A 25,103-nucleotide genomic window follows, 5' to 3' on the forward strand; every position below is an offset into this window, starting at 1 on the left:
TGCCTCCCCTCGGGGCTCCGGGCGGGTTTTTGAGCCTTGCTGCGGTGCCGGCGTCGGATCCGCAGCCCTTTTATAGCGGGGCTGGGCAGCCTGCGCCCCCGGAGAGAGACTCCGCGCTGGGGACGGGGAGGGGGGCACCGAGGACGGCCTCGGTGAGCGCCGGGGGGGCGCCGAGCGGCTGCGGGCGGCGGCACTTTATAATTAGGGAACGCGGGCAGAGCGCGGCCTCCCCCAATCGCCGCCGGGCTCCCGCTGACGCAGCCCCTACGACATCCCCCCCAGACCCCCCCGATGTCCTGCACCCCCCCGTCGGGGGCTCCGAGGGGGCGGGAGGGGTGCCCGTGCCCGTGCCCGGCCCCGTAAGGCGCCCACGGGGAGGTTTTTTTTGGGGGGCTGAGGCATCGGAGTGAGTCATGCCGCACCCCTGGGGGTCGGTGAGGTGGGTTTTAGTGGGGTCTGTGCAAGGGTCTTGGTTGTAAAACGTTGGGATCTCCTAAGCATGGACAGCTTCGCCCTATTTGCACGGTTTTAGTGACTGGGAAGGCACGTTTATGAGCACAACGCGCAGAGGCACAACCCCGAAAGGTCCCCAGCCCCAGCAGCTGGGGCATCGCTGCCCTGCTCGGGTGGGAACCGGCCTCGGGCAGCGATGCTGATCCCTGTCATCCCCCCTGATCCCTGACATCCCCCCTATACAGGGGCTCTGCCCCAGCAGTACTAAGCTGTGGTTCATTTCCAGCCCCAAATTATTTGCAGTTGGTTTATACATATTTGTTTTTCTTTCAGACAGGATTTTGTCCCTTCATGGTGTTTTTCTGTCTGATCGTTTCCCTTCTCAGCCCTCTTTTTGCTCTAGTCACCAGGCTGTGCTCTGCAGCTTTCTGCTTCGAGGTATACCCTTACCCAGTAAATGTTCTCCCCAGCGTTTGCTGTACTTTGAATTCATCATTTCTGAGCATGAGTGATGGGACCTGTGCACAGCCTGGTGAAAGGAATTTCATTAGGACGTTAATACATAGTCATCCCCACCGGAGGAGGAAGACACCTCAACTTGTGCCTCCCTAGATCTCATTTGTCTTTCCTAACACTGCAGCACAGTGATGCCACACAGTCCTCTGGGTCTGAGATACAGCCAGGTCTTCATCCTTCAGGACTAACATGAGATCTAGTGCCATTACCGGATGGAAATTGTGCCTTCTGCCACCTGTTAGTCTTTACATCGGATATTTGACTCAGATTAAGGAGGCTCACACGGAGTATGGAGTGCCAGAAATACATCCCTTCACAGCAAAGACATAGCTCTTGCATGTACCCAGGGTGTGTGAGAAGAGAATGAGGCCCTCTGTTTCCCCAGTGATATCAGCCAACTTTGAAAGCGAACTCTCAAGAGACGAGGTAGACTTTTTAAAAATTGCCCCACTGGGTATATTTGTAGTTGCATCTGGAGCAACAAGCCAATTGCCAGGCCACTGAGTAAGCAGGCAGGCTGTAAAGGTTGTTCCTAGCCAGCCTCCTGGTGGGAAGGCACATCTCGGCCTCCTGACTCTTGCCTGGGTAAGGGTGAGATGGTTAGGGAGGCACTGCCTAACACAGAAGTGACACATTCCATGCCTCTTTTGCTGTAAGGATGCTTTTTACCATTTTTAAAATTTTTTTTTTTTTTTTTGGACATCATCAGATTAGTCCTCAGGATCAATTACTGGCACTCACTCACTGAACCCCAGCCCTGCTGTCATTTATGGGCACGCAATCTAACAGTCAGCATGGTGTGGTGGGACAGATAGCCCGGTAGTCTCATGATTATTCCTTTTACAGTGTGCATCCCATGTCCCCGGGCTGACTGGCTCCTCTTTTCATAGCTGTGCATGCAAGCATCCATGCTCAGCCTGCCCACTCAGCTACTCAGTCTGCCTTGTCCTTCATTATGCCATTTAATGCCACTGATTGTGTTTAATCTGGTCGTGATGAAAACCCAGGCAATGCCGGAACCTCACTGTGTACAGAGGTGCGGATAATCCCTGCAGATAATGTGCAGACCTGAGCAGCAAAAGAGACAGGGTGAAGAAGGAGTAAAGAATATAAATGGACCAAATAAAGGGCATCTAAATTTTGTGTAGAAGAGGAGTAATGGAGAGGGTTGTTTTACAGTGGATAAGTGTTACAGCTTCTGGGTGGGGACCAGGGAAGAGTAAAAGAGAGAAAAAGATTGGGTGTGAAATGCACAGACGCAAAGAGACCGCATGGAGTAGAGGAGTGGTAAGTGGGCACTGCCAGCACTGGGCAGAAATACAACCATGGCTGCTGGATGTGCTAAAGATATCCAGCACTCCTTGGTTCATCTGCTTCTTCGGGTCTTATGCTCTTTGAATCTTTGGCTGGTTCCTCCCTATATCTGGTCCTCATCCTGAGTCCTTATGGATGTGGTTATATGAGAGACTTTGCAGAGAGAGGATAAAAGCAGGAGAGAATTTGGACTATTTGGACAAAAGACTACAGGGCAAAAACTACATAAAAATTGCTCGCTGTAGGAGCAGGGGATAATATTTCCTCAGCAACAGCAGACTGAGAAACAAAGAAATAAAGAGGCATAAAAAGAAAGAGAACACTTTTCACAGCAGTGATGATGATGACTTGTTGCTCCCTACTAACCTGGTAATAACAGTGTCCTGGAGCTGATAAAAACTTTGGCATTTATAAAATCCAGAATTACCCCAGACACCAGCAGCTTTTTTCTGCTGTCCAGATATACCACACAAAAACAAACTGTGTTACAGGAGTGCTTGAAGCACCTCGGGACCTGTCCTAAATCTTGTCCAGACACCCAGACTTTAGCTAGGAAAAGGTGAAAGGAAGATGAAATCATAATTTTGCCAATAGAGAAGTGAAGCACGTAACCTGAATCACTTTACAAAGTCATGCCAAAAGTGAGCATCGGAGTTAGAAACTGAAATTCTCTTGAATTTCACGTCAGTATCTTTACTGTGGGAACAGATTTATTTTCCAAACTATACTCATCATGCTAATCGAGCTGCTTCAGAATCATTAAATGAAGATAGATTTACGGAAATATGAAATAAGCATGCTGTTAGCAGCCCTAGCAGCCCTTCTCATAACGCAGAGCCTTTCTGATAGAATCAAAATGAGGATCGGGAAACATAAAACAGCATGTTATGTTGATTATTTTCTTCAGCTCAGTGCAAAAGGTCACAGCGTTTCTTAAGACCAAACAGTCAGGTTCCATTTAGCTCATTCAAATGGATTTAATTTTTGATGGGAACATATATGTAGCTGATACCAGTGTCAAGAAAGGATTTGCAGATCAACCCTCTTATACCAAACTTAGCAATAAAGTCATTTATAGACCTATGGACACAAGGTATGCATTGCTACTTTTAAAATATCTTTATTAAATTAAGCCTAAAGTAAGCAGAGATGAATTGTAATAGGGAGAGATACTCAATGTACAGTTGGTATGGTGTTGCCCAAAATGTACCTTTATAGGACAGAGATGATCCAGTGCTTCCCATATCTCTCTTAATATATATGTATACGTATTATCTGAGATATGAAGAAACACGGAATATATCAGTGATGCAGACAATTCTGCTCATAGCTATTGAAGACAATCTTGTATGAAGAACAGGGTTGCTGGTATCATCTCAGACAAAGCTGGATCTTCTTAATCATGTTTTTACCTTTGAACAAACCGCACCCTTTCTGGAAGGCAAAACCATGCAATGATCTTGTTGCAATCAGGAGATGTTTCCACTGATGTAACACCGACAACTTCTGGTCTTATCTCATGGCTGATGCCACTCAGTCTTCTAAGGGGGAAGGAGGTTTCACACTACTTTTTCAGAGTGAAATTAAGATCTTGACATGCATTCAGTGTCAGCATATGACAAATATAACTTTTGGTGCATTTATTTGTTTTGTGCATTTCTCTGAGACAAGATAAGAACAAGGCAGAGAAGTTTATACCATTCTGTGGAGACGTAAGGAGCTTCACTTTAACGTGCTCCTCTGTTGCTCATGGGCACACGAGGACGTGCACTCCAAGATACCTGAAATTTGGCCTGAACTACAGTAAGTAGCGTGTGCTGCATTAAATGGAACAAACTGTACAAAATCTATATTCGTTATAAAAGCATTATGTTGCTCATATCCACAGAGGCCACGGGATGGGTATCTGCAATGAAAAAAGAAGGAAACAGGTTGCTCAGTAGCAAAATACATTGTGATGGAATCCAGGCGCAGTGATTATTATTTAAAACAATAACTACTCCACATGAGTGGAGTGATTTATCCTCATTTTTTTAATTTAGAAAACTCATCCATGAATTACTAAGGAAGTATTAGATTCCATCTATGAAAAGGATTGTGGTGTCTAGTGTGTATGTAGAAGGATTAGCTGAAAATTGTAAATGAGAGATTTTGATCACTTTAGTCATATTAAGAAAAACAAACAAGCAGAGCCTAAATGATACATTTGGAGTGCAAGCTTGAACTGTTTTCCCATTATTCACATTCATACAACAGAATTTTGGAGCTTTTTCCCCATTTCCAGTCTCACATTCTCACTGCTAGTATTTTATTGCCCAGTTGGGGTGTGCTGTATTCACACTTTAGCACAGCATTCGAAACAAGTTGCTTTTGTAGACAGGAGCTGTAACAAGAGCTGGACGCTTTGCCTGCAGAGCGGGTAAGGGCTGGCTGGATTTCTCGTGGCTCTCCTCCGGGGCACAGCTTGGTGCTGTGGGAGAGTCAGAGGTGACTTGAAATTCCTGTGTTTTGAGTGGCTCTGAAACACAATTTAAAATGATGTCAGTGGTTGCTGTGATTTCCAGCAGTCCAATGGGAGCGATTTAGAGCAGGGCACTGAGTGCTCTCCTTTCTGCCCCTGCTGAGGCCTGCGTGCAGCCTCTCTTGCACCTCCTCAGGGGCCATGAAGGGAGCAGCAAGAGGACAAGTGTGTTCTCCCTCTTCTGCTCTTGCCCCGAAAGGATTCCCCATAGGTGATGCTGATAACAAAGAGGGTCATACTTCATTTCGTTATACCTCTGCTAGGAATTCCTTCATCCACACTGGGAATTTGTCTTCCATATAGCCTGCTGTGGCTGTAGCTCTGAGCCCATATGCAAGCAGCATGGAGGCGCACATACCTTGGTCTAATGGTGGGTTGGACTCCTCAGATACAAAAACAACTTTGGTCATTTACAGTGGAGTTCTCCAGAGTAGCTACAGCCACAGTTGTAATCCCTGCAGCACTGAAAATGCTAAACAGATGATGTTCATGCAAAAAGGATGGAGTGGGGAAGGAGCATAAAGCACAGAGATCTCACAATCACCACATGAAATTTGCACCACTTTTCTTTTGATGTAAATCATTTTCAGCTGCTTTACATGGACTGGGTCTTCAGTTATGTCCCGAAAAATGTTCTCTGTGGGAAGGAAAGATGAGGTTTAAGTAATCAGGTTATGTAGCTAGGACAGGGAAGAAGATGCTGACATAAGAATACATCCTAAGATCATTTGAAAATGAAATAAGGAACAATATCATCATCACATTCTTTCATTTTACATCTATTTGAACTGTTTCGCTGTTGTTTGTACTTCTTTGCACTTTGTGTTTCTATTAAAAAAAAAACAAAAACTAGAAATTGAACTGTGACCTTCCCCTTCTCAGTTTACCAGTCTATGTTCCTTTTCTTTGAAACTGCTTGTTTTATGTTTGAAAGCAATTTCATTTCATTTCATTTCATTTTATTTCATTTCATTTCATTTCTTCTTCTGCATAATTGAACACTCCAGAAACTAACAAGCCACCTTAGACAGCTGAGACTTTATTGCTTTTCCCGTAGAGAACTATTGAAAATATTCCATGAAAGCTGAAGATGTGAATCTTGCTAGGTTTAACCCAGGGATGGAATTTATGCAAAAGATGAGCATATCCTGGATAGTTTGGGAAGCAGAAGAGTTATATTGAGTGAACATGTGTAGAGACAGTGCATAGTAAAGAAAAATGAGAGATGTGGTAAGATGGTCTGATAATTTGGGGATGGCATAAAATCAGGGTGGTAACCACGGACAGTGTGGAGGTATGATACAAAGTTTGTTTGAGGTATGGAAGTGGTCAGAATGTCATTGTCACACAGCTAACCATCAGTAGTTCTGCCAAAACCTTTCTGTGTCACCTGACATGATACTCTGAATTCACCACTTCCTTCTAATATAATGTAAATGCCATTGGTTACAATCTGATAATACCTTGCTTGGCAGCATTTTGCTAGACAAAGTAATTGATGCTTATAAGGAAATTTCATGGCCTTTGATCAAGTTTGAAGTATCAGGTATGGTGTTTATACCGCTGGGACATGACTTCAACGGGAAATGTTTGTAACCTGACTTTAAACTTTTAACTTAGGGATTTGGACTACCTTTGGAGTGTTGCTTGTCTACGCTGATACCCTAGGATTTAATCAGTTGATATGTACAGATGTGTCTAAGATAAACAGACTGGTGTGTGCTAAGATTTCAGAAAAAGACATAGAATATAAAATAATCCAAATCTCACAATACTAAAACTATGTGTTTTAAGCAGAAATAAGTTGTACTTCCAATTATTTAACTGCAGAACCACTTTGGGTATAGAGAATGAGCACTGTAAGCAGAGTTCACGTCTGGAAGAGAGAAGAAAAATTGAGGCTAGGTTAAGATAGAATAGGGAAAGTCACAGTTTAGAAGATTTATGAGATTAGGCTAGTTTATGTCCTAAAACATTCCTCAAGTTGATTTTCTTCCTCTGTCTTTTCAGTTGTGGTGCTTATTCCTCCTTTCCCTACAGGCAACAGTGCTGCTCAGTGGCTAAGGCAGAATCTGCACCTACTTCCAAGACTATCCTACTAACAGGCTTGTCACCTCACCCAGACTTTCAGGGTGAGGTGGCTTTTTGATGGGACATTATGAGTAGAGTTAAATAATTCACTGAAATTGAGGATTACTCTTTTCAAAAATCCTGTTTCTGTGCTAAGAAATTGACTTGAATGCTCTGCTGTTTTCTTAGGGCAATACGTAAAACAACTCATTTGGCTAATCATCTTGTTTTTTATGATCAAAGTAGGCTGTCATTTCCAGAATATTTGGTATCAGTCTGGTATATGTTTTGTACTAAAATTGGATATAATGTGTGTGCCAATGGAGTGGTACTAGAAGTTTGAATGGCTTTCTGTGTTGGTATTTTTCTGCTGGTTCATTTAATGTCGGTTTAGTTGTGAAAAATGGTAAGATTGTTATTTGAAATATTGCAAAAATAAATATTAATGAATATCTTTAAAATCTAATGAACCAAAGAAAGTGGCAAAGATGATTGGCATCTGTGTTGCCTGGTCGACTGATCAAAACACCACTCAAACCAGCAGAAGGAAGTGAGAAGCTTTCAAGGAGGTCAGGATGCTTCAGGGCAAGAGTGACTTATCTCCCGTCTGCTTGTTCAGATCTTGGCCTCAGCACTCTGGGAGAGAGCTGCATGCTGCTGCACGGCTGCTTTGCTTCCCTTTGAAGGGGGTTGTACAAAGTAATTCCCATATGTGGGAGCTGACTGTCATTTTGAGCCTTAGCTGTCGTTTTTAGCCCTGTTTGTGCAGGACAGAAGTATACAGGGACACATGCCAGTGGTGGGAGGTATCCCCAGGGGACCTATGTCATCTTTCCCCATTGACAGAATATGCAAGCTGGTTGCCTTCTAAATATCTCAGAAATGTCTTTTTTTTTTTTTTTTGACAATTCTATGTTTTTGTTAAGACAACAATACACTCTCTCACTGTGCTTTGCACCTGAGCTTCTGGTTCTTTATTCTGTTAAAACCATGCATGAACTCAAGAGCAGAAGTGCAGCTGGTATGTCCAACATAACCTGCACGCATGTAAACCTACTGAAAGGATCTGCAAAGTAAACTGACTGTAAGTAAGTAAACTATAACTATGCATCAGTTAACTAGAACTGTAAATGCAAAGCTCAAAGTTAGAGCTCATGAGGAAAAATGTCAGACAATAGTACTTCATTAATTTCATTTCTGAGTTTTTCAAAATTAAGTGTTTGTGGAGGCGGATTTTTTTTTTTTAGATAGATCATTAGATAGATACAGTTCAAGTGAATTCTGCTTTATTGTGTCTGAAGACTTATTTTCTTCTGAATGTTTGTTGGCCTCCAGGCTCTCCATGTCCAAGAAGGACCTCCCTGTCTTTGCATGCTGTGGGCCATGGCCAAATGAATATCTTCTCAGATTAGCTCTTAAGAGGAATGGAGCTGTCACAACTGACAACAGAGACAGGAGGAAGTATAAGCCACATTATGTTTTTCAGTTCTGCTAGTTATTTTGTTTTATGGTGAAAGTCTTCCATCCACCATCAGGTTTGGTTTGATACTGATGTTTGCGTTACCCTTTGTTGTGGGCAGTTGAAAGTTGCATATTCTGAACGTACAGTTGAGTCTGAGCAAATAATTATCAATACATTTTAATAAAAATGTGCTCCACGTGAATATAACTCAGTGTTTGAAATTAAATGTTGGTGCTCTGGGCCTGGTTTGTCTCCTTAGCTATGGCGGATCCCACCGACTACTTCTGAATCTCAGTGTTTTGAGTCAAAATCTCATCTTGCTTTCTGCCATAAGCTATATGCATTCTCTGCTAACGTTTATGGGAATGTATATTTTCTATTTTACTGCTCCAGAGTTTTCCATCAGAAAGTTATTCAAGATAAAGCTAATTCAAAACTAGTGGCTGGGAGACCCTTACTGGATTATCATAGTTCATGAGCTCATAAGGAGAACAATGAAAACAAAAGACAGGGCAATGCAGTGTTAATTTATTTGACATATGTGGCTTATGTATTTCTGAGAATATTTTGCAGTACAATACAGTAATTGTATGATTGCGTACCCATTCAGAAAAAGGGAACTATAACATGAGACATGGCAAATGTTCTGCTATTTAATCTTTCCAGCAAAATGGATTGAGAATAATGGAAATAGATTTAAGTTTTAATTTTTAAAGGATGAGTACATTTGAAATTTATCAGATGTGGATTAAATTGATTTCATTTATCATATATTACAATAAAAATACTAAATTAAATATAAGTCGTATAGAGCAATATGAAGTTCAAAGAAACTTTACCTCTTAATAACGTCTTAAGTTAGAAGTTTAATTAAAGTACTACTTGGGGTTTCTGCACAAGCTTACCATTATGAATGTGCAGAATCCAGTAATGTCCATCAATGCACCCGCAGAAGTGAGCAGTCCCTGTATTTTTACAGGGTGAGAACCTTCTTGTCTTTTTCTCTGAAATAAAAAAAAATAATAAAATTGAATCTGATATTTTCAAATGCATTTTACAACATAAAAAGATTAAAGTAATGCAATTCCGTAAAACTCTTCACTTAACTTTTGCAGAGATTTATGTCTAATTTCTGTGTAGCTATATGGTATTCAGTTCCAGGAGGATGATTTAAAACAGAGTTTCAGTTTTAATCATGTACTCACTCCTTGATCATGTGAAAATACTCTTCACTTTGTTTAAATTGTGATTAGTATCTACTGAGCAGTTAGCTGAGTTATAAATTAGAACACAGAAAAGTTGTAGGGGAATAGAACCTGAAATGCAGTGATCTAAGGATGAAATAATTACTACTTTTATGGATCATTGCTTTTTTAATATCAACTTAAAATAGAAAGCAACCACAGTATGTTACAGAAAAGAGACTCATGGCATTAGTACCCATGCTAATGTTTACCCTATGAGTTACTCTTCCTTTTTTGTTCCACCTGTTCTGAGAGGGAGGGAAGGGTTACATGTAATTTACTGTGCTGAGCAATCTGGGCTTCTTAAGTAGCTTGGAAATACCAGCATTTACCTGTCTCTTCAGTAAAACAGCCCATGAAATCAGGAGAGATTTTCAGTGCCCAACCTTTCCCTGCCTGCCCAGAGCCTGTCCACCCTTCTTGTCTAATCTTACATAATCTTACGTAATTCCGACACTGAAAGTGTTGGATGGGGCTTTGAGCAACCTGGTCTAGTGGGAGTTGTCCCTGCCCATGGCAGGGGGTTCGAAATGAGCTGATCTTTAAGGTCCCTTCCAACTCAAACCATTCTGTGATTCAGTGATTCTATGAATCTCTATATAAAACTTAAAATCTTGTGTCTCAGTCCCATAAGGAATAATTCGGTGGCCGAGGAGTACAGAGTGTCACCCTTTGGAAATTTAGTGCCAATATCTTGCTGCTCCAAATTTATGTAGCTACAGTGATACAATATTATGTATTCTAGATGAAGTTCAAAATTACTTTTCCTTGTCTGTATGTCATGTAGTCATGTTAATATTTTCCCAGTCTGCCAGTTTTTATGGCAGTGATCTTTTTAGTTACTATGCATCATTTGGTTTAATTCCATTACAGGGAATGGTTTCTAACTGCTTTATTATCAAGAGAAATAATTAAAAAAAGAAGATAAATGCATGATTGTAAGCAGTGACATTAAACTGAACTTACATTTGATGCACTTTTCAGGAAAGCCTTTTTATACAATGAAGTGCTTAGACTTTTATCCCAAATTAAGCTGCATGTAAGTAAATGGTGGTTCCCCTATTGCTTGATTAGTTTTATCCAGTTGATGTAGTTAATGCAGTAGGGTATGGGAACAGTATATCAATACAGTAATGATGTTTAGGAAAGGTCACTCCATCTCCTATTTCAAGGCTCCGATGCATGTATATTTAAATGAAAATATATCAAAAATAAGTCTATAAATATCGATATACCAAAGAAAGATAAGGCTTGCAGACCTTGTTAATTCTGTTGGCCAAACTTATCTTAAAAGAATCAACAGAATTTGTTTTCTTTTAAAATTTCACACTTTTTTTTTTTTTGGGTCCATATTCTAACACTTCCCATCCATCTTATCCCTGCAAAGGCAGTATTTTCTATGTGCTTTAGGAACAAATGCATTCATCCATACAATTTCCTACAGAGCCCATGTAAACTGAATTTCTTCCTTCTTCATCAACCTTTATATATTTTCTGTGCATGTCATTCACTTCTTCTGTGTGATCCTACATGCTTTGAACTTCTCTGGTTTTGTTTTGTCATTTTTTTTTTCCATTTGCCTTTAAACAACTCTGGGAGGTGAGACTCACCTGAAGACCTGCTTCAGATTGCTAACCCTTTCAAGTGTGACCTTTACAGAAATTCGACATGTCTTTGTTATCTCACATTTGTAGCTGATTTTGTAAGGACTACCCATTGCTTAAAGCCAAGATTGTGTGTGAGTAGTGTAAAGATCAGAACCTTATAATTCCTGTTTCCTTATCCTTTTGAATGACATTTCCCATATAACATTTACATTGCAGTATCTCAGGCAGCATTGTAGAACAGTAGACAAATTCTTCTGCTATCGAAATATATTTTATGTGACTATATTTTTAGGTCTTGATTTATATAGATTTCAAGGACTTCTTTTGTCTCATCAACAAAATTGATATGCTATAGATTCTACTCTGTAATTACAATTCATCTAAATGGCAGTTGCATATTTATGATATAAATACACATATATAAACAAGTAAAACAATTCTTCGTATTTAAAGAAGTATTTACATATGTTTTAAAGTCAGCTATAGCTTTCTATTGCTTGAGTTTTATTCTGTCATGCAGTAGCTTTACTGGTTCCACCACAGATAACTCTTCATGCTTGATGTTGATAGGAAAAAAAGCTAACTCAATTTCTTGAAGTTTCCAAATCAATGCTGTAAACGAATTTAAAAAATGTAGGAAGCAACAGCTAATGATCAGAAAATGTTGACTGCCTGTCACAGGAATTGTTTATAAAAAACAAGACAGATCTCTCTAAGAAGCTATTGCTAACATCATGGATATGAAGTTTTATTTCCATTGATTTGACAATGATGTCTTTTACTATTCAAAGACAGGAGAGAGAAAATATCAACATTTCATAAAACAAATTCATAATGGAAGAAATTTGCCTTTTCCATTTTAGCTGATGCTGAAGAGAGGCAGTGGGATGCAAAACATAAGAAATAAAAAAAAAAGATATGTGATTATGGATTTCAGTTAAAATAATCAGAGCTTTGCCTGAAATGTGTCTACATTTCTCAAGTCCAAGATATACTCTGATAAATAGTTTGGAGATGCAGTTTGCAGAGGCTCACTCAGACTAAGGTTGTGTTAGCAATAAGTTCTCATCCATCACTCTTTCCATCTTGACTTATTGCAAGACAGATTTGATACGATAGGATTACTTGCACAAAGAATAGTTTTCTTCCATTTCAGACTGCACATCACAGTTATAGGTATTCCTTAAACTTGAAAGCAGTCTTCTCTATAGTAAATACATCCATTTGAAACCAACCTTTGGAAAGTAACCCAGATTTCAAATTCAGTCAATATTAAGCTGGGAAGTACATTACCTTGGTAGGCCTTGCCTAGTAATAAAAATCTCATTTGTAAGAGACTACTACTACTGTTTATTTCACAGAGTTGCATAATGAGTCTACATCCCATTACATCTGTCCCAACACATTAGATGTTAAATATATTCTACTCTGGAGCTGTAGTGATTTAAATAGCAGTTAAGGGTGGTTTGCCTCATATGAACAAAGTTGCAGGGAGCAATGATGGATTCGTTTTCGATTTTTTTTTTTTTGGGGTATATTGCACACATCTGACTCTTGCTGAAAAATTAGTATCCCAGGAAGGTGGGAAGGTGTCAGCAGCAGAGAATTGTTTATATTTCTGGTTGCACAGGAGATTTGCAAGGGGTAAAAACCTATGTTTATTCATCATGTGTAGGTCTTTAAACAAAATATAGTCCTGGAATATAACCCCGCTTGTCGCATCTAAAACCCAGGAGAAGAAAGCAGTTCTTCATCCTCATTAGCATGTGCAGTGCTCGAGTAAAAGGGCCACTGACAGAAGGTACAAGTTACAACTCGCTTGGGCTCCTAAGTGAAACAAGCCAATAATGAGTCAACACCAATGAACCTTTTGGCAAAGCCAGAGTGCTGAAAAAACAGAGGATAATATAAAAAAAAATGAGGAACCTCTGAAGAAAATGGCTGCCAAGTAATGTTGATCTGCACACAGCATCTTGCAGGCATGAAGGAAGTAGAGAAACAGATGTAGATTAAGGCATTTTTAATGGTCATTATTGTTCTTGCAAGAAGTTCCATGGCTCAGAAGCATCTCTTCCTTCTTTAATTCATTTTAGGTTTAAATCCCACCTATTCAATTTTTATAGTAGTTTTATGCCAAATATGCCAGAAATTCCTATCTGATTGTGTGTTGTCTAATGTCATAGACATCACAATTACTTCCTCCTGCAGAAATGTGGTACATGGGTGAAGTGGCGTGGCTGTGTGTGAATTTAATCATTTAATCTGTTGCTGTCTGTGGCATACAACTCCCTGAATAAATAGCATATGTTCAGCTAATTCTTTTTTTCTTTTTTTTTTTTTATGATCATTATCTTTATTCAATATACATAGAGATATTTAACATTAGTTTTATAATGAGAGAGGAAATAAAACAAGTAATAAGTTCATATGTATTTATTTGAGCTCCATGTACCCAAGAATGAGTTCAGACTAGCTGGCTTTTAAAGAGAAAGAGCATCTGCAGGTGATAAACAAAAAGGGCTAAAGCCATGCTTAATAAGTCCTTATCATTGCAAAATGCCATATAGAAATGTTAGTTTTTCCTTCAAGTCCAGCCCTCCCTCTGATGCTCTGAAAAGCAAAGGCATCCTTTTTTTTTTTGTTTGTTGTTTTTTTTTCAGATGATGAAGAGAGAAAATAACATTTCTTTAATGAGGAATAATATCGATAAACGAAGAAGAAAACCTCCTAATATACTTTTACCACTGATATCAGAAAGATTAATTTTAAGAATAATGAAATTGCCACATTCATGGCATTCCAAGCTAATCACCGGTATGTAAAAAAAAAATAATTTCAAATCATCTACATATAAATCAAAAAATTAATGCTTCAGTCTAAAAAGTCTTTTAAGCCATTTCCCTTCAGTAAATTTCATGAAGTTAGTGCATATATAATGTGTTGTTAAAATGAAGTTAGACACAACTTTATTAAGTTTTACGGAGAAAGGGAAGTCGTGTTAAAATTCAGCTGCTATTTTAGGTCTTTCTATTTTGCCTTTATGAACTGCTTTAGCAACCTGAAAAAGAACTATGCTATTTAACATTTAAAAATATTTGAATTGTAGGACTTTTGGTATGCTGATACATGTGTAAAGATAAAAACCAGTTATATTTGATTAAATTGTTCTGCCACATGGTTGACACTTCACCTGTAAAGCCCCTTAAAACTTCTCATTTAAATTGAAGGTGTTAGTTTCCATATTTCAAAGCTTAAGACAGTGGGGTTAAATGAGGAAGGCAGAATACAATGGAGAATATCAGTCATTAAAAATCAAGTGATATTTAAATATCAACCTACATTTCCAGCATTGCACGTGCCATTTTCCACCACTCTTTATTTCTCATTAAAAACCTCAGGTGTTAAATGTGGGGTTCATGAAATGAGTTTCTGTCATGTGTCTTGTCACATGTAGGCAAAACTGTCTACTTAAATTTCCTCCTCCAATTCCTGGAGTTTTAGAAAGACTCAGATGCCTTTTAAAATCCTATTTCATTCTTGTGTGCATCATTCCATCAAGATCCATCAGCTCAGATGCATCAATCCATTAAAAGCAATTTAAAATATTAGATATTTCTTTTCATATTTGCTATTCTGAGGGGCAGCACTGCAAAATATTTGGGATCTTGTTTACGTTTTGTACAAGTAACAAGATAACCAAAGCATGTTTTTTTCCTTTTCTTTTTCTAAGTTGTACTACAGCAGATTGCTCTTCAGGCTATGCTTTTGCTCCTAAGTACTGTAGTACTCAGATAGTGATTGTATTAGCTTAGGCTGGATTCCATCAAGTCTGCAGAATAATTCTTTGCTGCATTTTTCAGCTTTTGAAATTTTGAATCATGTTACTTTCTACTGATTTTAAGACCAGATTTGACTATTAAGGCTAGTCTTATCCTCTTGTTGTCATAGGTCATTCAACTTCATCTAGTTACCCTGCTATGTGGCTAACATCTTGGCTTTAGAAGAAGAATGTTCTTAAAATATCCAGAGATGGAGAATGCTCAAATGCTCAGGTTCAGCTCATAGCTTTTTTTTTTTTTGCTTTTTTTTTTTTTCCAATAATTAACCTCTTTCCTCATGATTAGGCAGTGATCTCTAATATTTTATTGAAATTAATTTTGATAGGATTCAGCTCTTGATCATTATAATCCTTCTTTTGCAAGATATACAGCCTTTCCAATCAGATGTCGTCTTTGCAGGGCAGTATTTATGCACTGTAATCAGATTTTTTCTAAATGTACCTTTTCAAATGAGCTATTATGATCTGTCTTGTTTGGTAAAGGATTTTTTCCAACTCTCCAATAGTTCTTGTAGTCCCTTTATTTTCCCAGTGCCTTTAGAGAATATTGACTCCAGAAGTGGACTCATCTTTCCAGCACTGATCTCTATCAATGTCATAATCTAAAGGAAGGAAATGAGATGTCTTTGACATAACTTTTTTGTCATACTGACAAATGTTAATTAACTTTTCCTATTGTTAAATACTATGTGTTTTTTTTTTTTTCTATTGAATCTGTAATTACTTCAGCTGATACCTGGAAAAATAGCCTCCCTGTCACTACTATAAATAGGGAACTCTAACAAACCTTTATACTAAACCAAGTAACCAGTGTTCTATTTTATTTTTTTCCCTAATGCACTTAGGAGTGCTCAACAATTTGCAATTTGCAATTAACCTCCCCCTTTTTTCCCTCTGTTTCTTAGAATCAGGTGTGTCAGAATATATTTTTCAGGGCAGGAGGAGGAATTGCTCTTTCAAAATTCCCAAAGTACAAGCCACCTGCAGATATTCTGACGAACACTGAATAATATTTGATGAGAGTCGCATTGATTTCTGCAGAACCACGCATGCAGCAAATTATTGCTGATTGAGAGTAAGAAAAATTTGGCCCCAAAGAAAATGACTCATGCTAGTCTCCCTTTGCAGATATTTTAATAATAAAATAATTAGAACTGAGCCTTACTGTTTCTCAGTTTTTTTTTTCTTATTTTTTTTTTTTCTCCCCAGCCTTCAACTATTTTATTTTATGCCAACCCACAGGCACCATGTCCAGGTAGCTGATAGCTATCTTGTTAACAAGAGGATTTATGTTTCTTTTTCCAAGTAGTTGTTACTCCACACAATCCTTTTATACAATTTGCAAATTAAAAGGTCTCTTAAGTTTTACTACTTAAATATTAAGCAAAATTGTTTTCATAGCATTTACTGAAAGATGAAAAATACAGAAAGCTTGTAAATACTTCTTTGTATTGAAAAACACCTCTACAAGATATGGACTTCATCGATCTCAATGTTATAGCTGTTTTATAATCTGTGACATGCAGAGACCAATGTGATTATTTACATCCCCTTTGGCAGAAAGGATTTAGTCTTCAAGAATGGTTTTGATAAAGCCTGTTGATGTTGAGGATCACAAGGTCTTTGAAAGGGAGTAGCCAGAGAACATCTGAGATTTTTCAAGCCTCCTGATGAAATAATTCCTGTTTTATGGCAATTTTTATCTTGGAAATATAATTATTCTTTTTCTAGTGTATTTGTAAAAAATAACTTGATTTTCTTCCTACTCTACAAACTTGTTGCCAGATTTTCATGACTGCTGAGCCCTTGAATTTAGTAGGAGCTGAAGATAAGATGAAATGTTGGTTTTCTGTCTTCACGAGTTGGATTGGTTTCTGTCTGCACCACAGCAAACCTCACACGAGCAGCTCCTCTGCCAACCTTGTCCATTTTCAGCATTCACATGGCCATCTCTCAAGGAGCTCTGCAGATTCACTACTCCATATGTGTGGGACCAACTTTCCCTTGTACTTTTTCAAGCTGACTCCTAGTAGCTTCATTTTTAGTTCAGGTATGAGAAGAGACAGTCAGCTGTTGACTCCTACCCACCTTTTCCATACCATTCATGATTTTGCAGCTCTGTTGTATTCTTCATGATACTTCTCGTTCCCAGACCGAAACATATTGGCTTATGAAGTGGTTCCTCACACAAAATCTGCTCTATGACTTGATTCCACTTCCTGCCCTTCTCTGAAAATTTTCCAGTTCTGCTATATGTATAATTTAAAGATGAGATCAGAATTGTGTTGTATTCATAATGTGGATGAACCACAGATTTATACAGTGAAGTTTTCTTATTATTATGTTTAAGGGCATTTTGATTAGTTTGGGCTTTTTTATTTTTCTTTAGAAAGAATGTGAGTGAATATTCATAAGAAATACAATTACTGTTTTAGGAGTTTGGGGAAAAAAATTTGCATGTATCTAACAATATGCAAGAAGCATGCAATGCTATATCTGCTTTCTGAAATACTTGCTATATATGATTAGGAGCTGAAGAGATAATTGTTTTGGGCTGATATATTTTTAAAGACTAATGAATGCATTTTGTGTGTATGAGAAAACACCATTCAACCTCACTAACCTTTCCTCTGCTCTGTGCTACTGTCACCATTATCCCCATTGCTGAAGGTGTATAAGATTATGTATGAGCAGTGCTCCTTCTCCATACTTTGGTTCTTTTCTTTAGAACATCACTATCAAATACAAATTTATGCTTTATTATTTTATTTTATTTTATTTTATTTTATTTTATTTTATTTTATTTATTTTCTTAATCAGCTCAGGCACATGCTTGTTTTACAAAGACATTTTAGGTAAAAGTAAAATGCATGCAAAGATGCTATCTTTTTTGCTATATTAAATAACTATAGAGAGTAGATGGATTGGATTTCTTTCTATTGTAGCTGTAGCTAGAAGATGTGGCACTGTAGAGCAGATAGCAATGTGATGCACATTATGTGATTTAGTTTTACACTAGATGCTAGTTCTGCATAAGCTTTATACTAATAAGCTTTTACCTTATTGTTCTCTGGTAGGCAAAATGAATAATTGGAAATGTAATTCCAAGCTTCACTGGCAGCGAGAACAGTGCTTGTTTCCTAAGAAGTTTGCTGTAGAGGCATGTCAAACCATTACTGACACTTCAATATCACTGGCTGTATAACGCTCTGAAAGTATTTTTCAAGAGGATAATCAACAGCAAGCTGTTCATGTCAGCTTTTTTATTTTATTTTATTTTATTTTATTTTATTTTATTTTATTTTATTTTATTTTATTTTATCGTAAAGTTTGCAGTATTTTTCACAACAGAGTTTCTTTGTTTTATCTAGTTGCTGCTGAAGCAGCTGTTCTGCATTGCTTTGTTTGGTGTCCCATCCCACTTGACATGGCTGTAGTCCTTTTCTTTTCCTCACTGTAGAAAGATACAGACTCAGATCCAAATTTAGTTCTATTCCCCAGCTCTACTTGGAGGACATGGGAACTGTCTTTCTCTCCCTCTGACTTCCAAAGAATTTGGTGTCAAGGAAAAAGGTCTCCCAAAGACCACAGCTAACACACTTTCTAGAAGGCAATTGAGGTTATGTTTAGCCTCCTTAGTATTTTCTATGAAAAAAAAATCTGCAAAGCTATTCCGGTGAAATGCCAGGGAATTTTGTTATGAGTGTCACTCCCAAGAGATGCTGGGATGAAGCAATTTATGACTAGAAAGGGTCTGTATTATCTCCTTATCTGCGCAGCTGAGATTTTGTTGGAATTCATTCAGTATTTAAACTCATGGAGTTAAACACATGGCAAGCTAAATGTCTTTCATGTGATTTGCAGGAGTGTTCCCCAAAGGCTCTCTCCTGCTTTCGTCTGTGTTCTTCAGTGTTACAACAGGGACTGTTTGTCCATACTCATGCGGAGTGTAGCTGAATTTGAGAACTGTTACACAGTTCAAAAAAAACCCAATGTGGAGTAAAATATCTCTGCTGGATGCATAAAAAATGACAAACCCTCCCATTCCCCCTTCCTCTCACCCTTAAAAAGGCATTAAGTTTTTAGGTTGATTTTATTAAAACCCTTCTGAAAGTCTTTTGGACCTGATTTGTTGAATTCCTGTAAGGGATATGAACACTCTGGATTTTTTTGTGAAGGAAAAGTTGATTTGCATGGTATTAGACAATGACTTTTTAGCTTACCAATTTCAGCCCAACATTTCGTACTAGCTAGTGTCTAATGTGAATAGTCATTAAATGTCTCTTGGGGACCTTAACTAAATATAATGAAAAATCAGTTCACAACATTTCTTTGATCTTTTGCCTAAAACGAATGAAGAAATATTAGTTAGGATGCTGATGTCATTGCATACTGAATTATTCTTTTGATGAAAAACATCAGCACTCTATTTCTGCTTATTATATCATTTTTTATGCCCTATGCACACAAAATCAGAGATACTATTGCAGGAGGTTTTGGCCTTACCTTAGTATAAAAGCAGGATTTTTGATTCTTTCATTCTAGCGTTGATTTAAAAAAACATTTAAAGCAGTTTAGTGACCCTTTTTGTTTCAAGAATAACATATTTGTACACAGAACAATGCAACCACATAACTCTGCTACTTTCTGAGCGTAAAATCACATTATTTGCAGGAATTATTTAAAAGGATGTTATTCACAGTAGCAGTAAGAGCTGTAAAATTGCCAAGTGAATGAAACCATGCAAAAGGTTTCCAAAGGAAAATTGCGGGTACTTTATTCAAAGAAGTTATAAGCTTCTCATCCCTGAATAGCCAAAGATTGTGGAAGAAAGTGAGGATACAGGAGAAGATATGAGGACAAGGATTTCTTTTTGCTTAAAGGGGTGAGATACAGTGCAGAGGGAGAAACATCTGTGCTTTTGAATGGAAGCTACCAGGTAGGGTTGGGGAATGCAAAGTCAGACCAAAGACAAGGAGAGAACCGAGTGCACTTTGGTGAAGGTTTGAAGCCAGTTCTACTGGGAGCAGTATACTACTGAGCTGTTGAGCTGCAGGTCAGTGGTTCAGTGAGACAACTTCAACAGGAGTGGGGCATTGCTGCTCCTTCCACGAGATGATTTTGGTGCACAACTATTCTTCTCCAATCTCTCTGGATGCTACAGAAATTATCAAGAACATTTGGAAAGGCATTTTACTCTTCCCATGTATGTGAGAAAAAGTCATCAGGATTATAAAGCCAAGACTATCTCAGTTAAACAAATTTCTATTTGTTCTGAAGGAAATTAACAGCAGAAGGTCTCACAAGTGAGTTTTACCTTTCCTTTTTATCAACTACAATTAAAATAATTACCAAAGTAAGGTGTTTTGTCTTTAAATCTGTGTTTTTAGAAAAAAGTTTCTGAAGTGATACCTGCATGAACAGAGGTGGAAAGCCACATGTCATCTCTGCCCATGTTCCACAGCAGCAAGGCATGTAGGCAGGACTTACTGACTGTACTAAACTATTCCTGTACCAGCCAGTGCTGTCTTCTGTCCAGAGAATCACACACAATCTGCATAAGTCTCTCCATGTAACCCTGGAGACTTGTGGTAAAATGTTAAGTTTTTTGGCCAGTCATTTAATTTTTCTTTAGGTGATGTCATATTCTAATTTTGAATCTATTCCCCCTCCCTCCTCCTCCCCCCCCCCCCCCCCCCCTTTTTGGTGCAGAAAGACCTTGTAAAACTAAAATATCAGAAAGTTAACATGAACAAAAGGGAAAGGAAAAAATGTAGAAATTAATATAAAAGAAGTGCTAAATACGAAATTAAATGAAGTTCAGATAATCATTTGTCACTCAGTTTCCCGGTATTATCCCTTAATAACCTTATTGTCTTTTTGCCTACTGGTTTCTTATCTATTTAAAGCAGTTGTTTATTATTCACAGCATGATTGGTTCATCACGTATGTATTTCCAAAAGAAAGGGAAGATAATATCCCTAGGACCAAGATAGTTTTTCCTCCTTTTTGTTTCATTAGTTGACAAGAAAGTGGGGAATTAGCATAAAAAGAAAAATCTTTTGCTAACACTGTAGATTAAAGATGGGCTTGAAATGGAGTGCTTGGAGCCAAATCCATTCTTCCTGAAATTTGTATGAGCTCAGATTTAGGCTTTTGGGTCTGGCAAAATGCTAATTCCAGGCTAGCAAAGCATAAAGTCCAGGAAAAGTGCAGCCTTTTGTTCTGAATGAATAACTGAGAGACACGGAGGTCCCCGACTGTCAATTGCTTAGCATATTTGTTATGTGGGATATTCTGTGCTCCCGTAAACTCAGAGTCAAGCACTATAAAGTGCTCAAAGATACGCTTAGTTTTAAGAGACCAAAAAACCCTGAGCCTTGCACAACTCACCCCAAGAAGCTACAGCTGCAGGCACCTACAAATGTGTTCATCTTCCCTCATGGAGTTCGCCAAAAAATAATCAGTAGGTCTGGTTTTAATAGGTAGTGAGTAAGTACGTGCACGCGTGCTCCAAGAATGAGGACTTAAGATTTGAAATGGCACTTTTGGGGATGGTTAAATAAGAGACAATGTTTTACTTTGTACTGGAGTATTCCCACATCAGCCTGTTTTTCGACAGTGGGAATATCATGTGCAATGCCTGCAGGGTGCTGGCTGAAGGACAGCAGATGGGTTCAGGTATCTGTGAGACAGTCTGAGATTGTATAAAATCATAGGATCATAGGAGCTCACTCAGATTTCGACATGGTAGCTGAAGACTTTGGCCTAGCAAGTCATCTGACAGGACTGGAGATGCAGAGGCCTGAGCTACTACTGCAGGTTATAGTTTGGCATTTTAAAATAAATGGGAGCTGATGGCACTTTCTCTTGCCTGCTGGGCTGTGAGTGGGGTGTTTAGGGAGCACATGCTGTTGGCAGGGTCAGTAGCCTGGGGCAGGCGGGGCAGGAGGACAGAGGGGACAGAAGCTGCTGCCACTGCCCCACCATGGGCTGTCAGATGCGGGTAGGGACCAGATGGTGTTCCTTGAGCATGTGGTCAGGGTGAAGAAGGATGACTAAAATACCAGGATATATTCTACCTCCGAGTGGGATCTGCAGCATCTGTGGCAGTTCAGCGGACCAAAATGAGTAAAAATGTTTCATACCCGGAGCTGTAAAGGTGGGAGAGCTGTCACAGGACTGCCCAGCCGTGGGCTGAGCCAGTACTCTGGGTGCAGGACCAGATGAACAGCTGGTGTTTTGGGGGGGCAACAATTCCAGCCTATTGAGGAGAAATCAAGGGTCAATATTTCTGCCAGAGCAATCAGCAGTGAACCAGTTAACGGTGCTGACGCTGGACTGAAGGCCGCGGATTTCACAGGAGCACCCTGCTGGCCTGGCTGAGGCAGCTGGCCCTGCTCAGAGCAGGGACCTGGTTCTTGCAAAGCTGCTTCCCAGAAAGGCATGTGGCTCCGAGGATCCTCCCTGTGCATCCACAATTGTATAACATCCCTCTTGCAGCTAAGGCAATTGTTTGCATGGAAAATTAATGTTATGCTCAGTTTTTCCCCCCTCTGTTTTTCACCCATCTTTTAATGCGATTTAACAGCTGGAGATGAGGAGCAGGCAGCGCCATGGGAGCAGCCAACTCTCCGCAGACAGGCAGAGAGTGCTCGGGGGACTGCCAGTGGCCCATGGATGACAGATGGAGGCTTATGGTCTATAACTTAACAGATGGATCACAGCTCTGCTTTCGATTTGCATGGAGAGAATCAAATGATTATGGTGTTGCTAAATAAAAGCAGCTAATCAGAAAGATCTGTGGTTCTGTGTAGTGATTTGGGAGGATGTAATTTGGAGGGATGAAAACCTTGTGGTAGTGACTAATGTGTAAAAGCAATGGCAAGAAAGATGAATTATTGCCTTGCTTCACGTTCTGTAAAGCTATTTTTCATCAGATAAGAATCTTTTTTTTTTTTCCACATAAAAACACATTTTTTTCTTCTGTGAAAAAACACGATTTTGTTTCAGAAAGCAGTGGATAAAATGCAGTGTACTGTGGAGACAAAAAAGAAAAAGTCATGGTACATTTTGATGTGACATGCTAGTTATATATTTATATAGGTATGTTACCCCATCCAAAGTTGTTTTCTATACCTGTTTTACCAAGGACCACTAAATTGACAAAATCAGCAAGAATTTTTGTGATCTCTGCCAGTCCCTAACTCTTTGCACCATAGTAGGATGTAGCAAATTTATGTATCTGTCTTTTCCGTCATTGCACATAAGGTGCTGCCTCCTGTTTTTTTTTTTTTTTTTTTCCTTTCCCTACATTTCTGAATGCCTGTCACAGTAAGAGGTGCTTTTTGCTATCATTATCTTTTTTCCTATGAAACATACAGAAGTAGCACATAGGAAATACATTGAATATTTCGTTGGCTGTTTTTCTTAGATCTTTCTTTCCTTTAAGGTCTTTAGCTATTACAAAATTAAGCAAAAATAAATGGGATGCAACAAAGTCACTCTGGGTAACTCCAAAAGGGTATTGTAAATTCACCCTTCCCTCCTCCCTACCTTGCTTGTCAGTCCCTAACACAAAGCATAATTAAAGGTATGTCATTCAATGGAATAAGATGCAGCTAACAACCAGGATTTTTTTTTTTTTTAATTTGCTCAATCACAACCCCATTTAATAGAAATGTCAAAACCTCTCAGCTGGCAAGTTTCTACAAGAAGTAGGAAAATAGGTGCCCATGTAGGCAGAAAAGCTAAGAAGCTCACCCTTTATAAGGCATCAGAATCCACAGAGGAGAGGAAAGACAGAAATACCTGAAATCTGAGTTTCTTTAGTTCTGTTCCTTACCAAACTGCTTGTCTTCGGAAACTTTTCCAGTGTCAGCCCTTCAACACTTTGTTAATTCTGAAAGCTGTTACAAGGCTTGCTTTCAGCATCCAAATGGGAAAAACTGTGTCTCCTGACAATTACCAAATCACAATGAAACAGAATATGCGCCCCATTCACATCAGTATGGAATAAGTTCATTAGGATCAAGGCTGTGGTACTGGAATAAACTCCAAAAGTTATTTGTTACAATGGATCACCAAGGAAGATGGACGTGAGCATGCTGACTGCTGCAGCTGCATGTGACATCCACCGTGAAAAATTAACACATCTTTATGAGTGTTCTTTCAGGGCAGAAAACAATGAGTAGCAGCAAACCTAGATACTACATTACATACCCACATATATAACACACTCATCCTCTTTTGCTGATTTGTGTGAACTAAACATTATATATTTTTATGTTTGTTTATTATTCTGATATATGTTTATTCTAAACAAGCATGTCTTATTTTATGGGGAGCTCATTCAAAGAGAAAACCATAAATATGAAACAGATGTCTCTTACTTAAGCCTAGCACACCAGTAATGCCATCTTTATTGAAATCTTGGATCCCTCTTGAACAATTCAGAAATCACATTGGGTATTACTGGCCTGGAATTGTGAGAGAAGAGTGGTTAGAAATACTTGATCTCAAGGCACCTCTCTCTCTTAGAGAGATTTTTAACAAGTCACAGAAGTCGTTATACTCAGCAGATTTTTTTTTTTTTTTTGGGTGTGGGGGGGGTTGCCCATAGTGAGAGTCCTGTTGGACCTTGGTGTGGCACATTTGCTTCCACGCAGGTAGTCTTCATTCAAGACCTGATAATACATATGAGAATAATGAATCACAGCAAAATGTAGGCTGGGAGGGATCTCTGGAGATCATCTAATCCAGACTCCTGCTCAACGGTGGAGCTGGTTGCTCAGGACGTTGGCCAGTCAAGTTATGAAACTCTCCCAGATGGAGGTGCCATGACCCCTCTGGACAGCCTAGCCTCTCTGATGTCCCTTGCTGGTCTATGTGCTTATAGTGATCAATTTTGCACTGGGAGATTGTGCAGGGATTTGAACAAGAGGTCTATAGAGAAAAGGATACAACCAGTTGCTCACACTACAGTTGCCATGTAGAAGTTGCAGCTATGACATCTACTGTCCTTTATGATCTGGACACAGGCAGAGACTACTAATAATTCCTGTAGGGTTTTTGTGAC

Source organism: Cygnus atratus, chromosome 2, assembly GCF_013377495.2.
Source record: "Cygnus atratus isolate AKBS03 ecotype Queensland, Australia chromosome 2, CAtr_DNAZoo_HiC_assembly, whole genome shotgun sequence".
Classification (NCBI taxonomy): Eukaryota; Metazoa; Chordata; class Aves; order Anseriformes; family Anatidae; genus Cygnus; species Cygnus atratus.